This window comes from Zingiber officinale, chromosome 7A, assembly GCF_018446385.1.
Source record: "Zingiber officinale cultivar Zhangliang chromosome 7A, Zo_v1.1, whole genome shotgun sequence".
In the NCBI taxonomy this organism is placed as follows: Eukaryota; Viridiplantae; Streptophyta; class Magnoliopsida; order Zingiberales; family Zingiberaceae; genus Zingiber; species Zingiber officinale.
Genome location: NC_055998.1, coordinates 48,570,808 through 48,573,078, shown reverse-complemented (window position 1 = coordinate 48,573,078; position 2,271 = coordinate 48,570,808). Strand labels below are relative to the sequence as shown.

The following is a 2,271-nucleotide window of genomic DNA, read 5'->3' as shown; positions in this document are numbered from 1 at the left end:
CCAATGGTACTAGTGAAGTTTTTGATGATAGTACGTTAGGAAAACTTTGTTTATGCATGTCCAGGAAGATATAGCTTCGACCCAGTACATTTGGCTTAGTGGAACTAACCGAAGCTACCCCTTACGGATCCTATGTAAAATATTGAAAAAGGGCGAAAAACCATAAGGGAATTTTTCAGAATTTTTAGAAATTTTCTGCGAATTTTTTGGAGGTTGTATGGTGTGGGTTACAGAGATTAATTATGGGGTCAAGGGAAAACCCATTTAGGCTACCCCATTTAAACGAGAAAAAGTTTTGTTTTTCTTTTCTTTTTTATTTTCTTTTTCTTTTCTCCCCTGTCGAACCCGCGTGCTCGTGCCCTAGCCTCGCGACACCCTTTCTTCTTCTCCGCCACTTCCTTCTCTTCCTCAACCGACGGCAACATGACGCTCCTCCTTCCCGAGCGTATAAAACCCAAGCTGATCCCCTTCCCCTTCTTCCCCCCTTCACATCACCGCCTCGATTCTTCTATGTTGAGCTCGTGCCACCGATTTCTTCCTTCCCGAGCTGTACGCCGCTAGTCTCCTCTTCCTTCCTTTGATCATCATCATCGCCAGCTAAAGTTTCCCTCTCCCAATCGACTACTTGTGTCCTAGCTCCAAATCAATCACATCTCTCTTGGTCGATTCTTCTTCCTCTACCCTTGATTGCTACCCAACGCCAGCTACCATCTCTCTACGCTAGCGCCGGCCAGCCGAACCCTAGTTTTCCTCGATGTTGATCACCACAGAGAGACCGCCGGCAGCATCCTTTCTTTCTACCCTAGCTCAGGTAACCTTTCTTCCTCTCATGCCCTAGTCCATGGTGCTTGCTGTTCTGAAGATTGGTAATTGTCTGTGCTGCTGCCACAGAAGTTACAGGGTTCCAGCATCAACGATCCTTGGTTGTGGATCAACGGATGAGGGTTGTAAGGTGAGGTTGAGTGCTGTGGATCAACCAGCACGACATGTGAGGTAGAGGTATTGTGTCATGTGGATTTGAAATTGTGTGTTGTGGGTTGCTCTTTGATCTAGCAGCTCACCTTGGTTTCGGCAGGACCACCTTCCAGCAGCAATCTTTTTGGCTGAGCTTGAGGTATGGTGTAGTAATTTTGATACATGATGTTGATGAATTAGGTTTATGTATTGAATTAGGGATTAAATAATGAATTTAAACTAAGCTCAGATTAGACTCGTTTAGGAAGCTAACCGAGGTTAATGAATGAATTAGGGTTTCTGGTAAATAAGAATTTTTTGTTTAGCTATTTTGTTTACAATAAAACTTAGCTAAACTGTACGATTTATTACAGGATTCAGATTCGGGATGAGCACTTTGACATAGAGGCTGAATAGCTCGATCTACAATGGAGGCGGGTACCTTGACTTATCTTTTAGATAATGTCATGTTGATATGCTTAGTAGATTTTAACAAGTAGTAATAATTATGTTTATATCTACATTGGAATGTCACTATTTGTTTCCAAGCATGTTTTGTTTATTACCTGTTTAGCATTCGTGCCCCTGTGATTATTTATGATATAGAGGTAGTGGCATACCATACCATGTGATATATCGGACTAGTCGTTTACCATATCTGACCTGTGTACCTAGATCTGTTTATTTGATCCATTTATTTTTGGTACATATTTTATGGAGGTAGATATGGTTAGGATTTGCATGCTTAGTGTCATGCACCCTCTCGCATGATTGCATGCTGTGTGATAGTCTGCTCTATTATTGTTGAGCGCATCGCCAATTACATGGATCTGCACACACACCCGCTCATGGGTTAGTGGTTTTTATTCAGGCAAGGTGTGTTGTAGTAGATTGCTCTGTTTGGCTCCATTGGTCCACTCATGGGTAGTGTGATGCAGCGTGGTAGCTAGTAGGGATCTCTCCTCTGGATTGTCTCAGGGAGATGAGAGCATTACACTCCCCCGCTTATGATTTGGGTTAGGAGGATAGGTGTACTCCAACAGCATCTCGTCCACTAGGTCACTCATCAAGAGCAGTGACAATAGAGTGCATGGTTGTCACAACCCTACCTACTCGATCTCACCATTGTATGTGAGATGGCTGACTGGCATCAGGGGTGACCAGGACATGTCATTGGCATCATATGCATGATACATTTATTGCTTGTGTTTGCTGCACTTTATTTACTACATATTGGATGGATGCATATGATTGACATGCATACAAGGACATGTATTTTCGATTTGACAACCTTGTTATCCTGATAGGAGGTCCTGG

At 43.0% G+C, this 2,271-nt stretch overlaps 1 long non-coding RNA gene across 1 annotated transcript; it reads left to right on the top strand.

The window, feature by feature from the left end:
* The first annotated feature begins 344 nt into the window (after positions 1 to 344).
* Positions 345 to 1,393, top strand: LOC122000110. Its single transcript, XR_006116948.1, has 3 exons — positions 345 to 811; positions 892 to 1,114; positions 1,329 to 1,393. It is a non-coding gene; the product is annotated as an uncharacterized LOC122000110 (long non-coding RNA).
* Positions 1,394 to 2,271: the final 878 nt, after the last annotated feature.